This window comes from Apodemus sylvaticus, chromosome 12 (assembly GCF_947179515.1).
Source record: "Apodemus sylvaticus chromosome 12, mApoSyl1.1, whole genome shotgun sequence".
NCBI lineage: Eukaryota > Metazoa > Chordata > Mammalia > Rodentia > Muridae > Apodemus > Apodemus sylvaticus.
The window spans coordinates 57,477,052-57,477,363 of record NC_067483.1 but is presented as its reverse complement, the minus strand read 5'-3'; positions in this window follow the sequence as shown (position 1 = coordinate 57,477,363).

The following is a 312-nucleotide window of genomic DNA, read 5'->3' as shown; positions in this document are numbered from 1 at the left end:
AGGATCCTGGGCAGATGTTATACAGACCCTAAAGAACACAAATGCCAGCCCAGGCTACTATACCCAGCAAAACTCTCAATTCCCATAAATGGAGAAGCCAAGATATTCTACTACAAAAACAAATTCACACAATATCTCTCCACAAATCCAGCCCTACAAAGGAAACTTTACTAAAGCTCAAAGCACACATTGCAACTCACACAATAATTGTGGGTGACTTCAACACCCCACTCTCATCAATGGACAGATAATGGAAACACAAACTAAACAGAGACACATTGAAACAAATAGAAATTATGGACCAAATAGGTT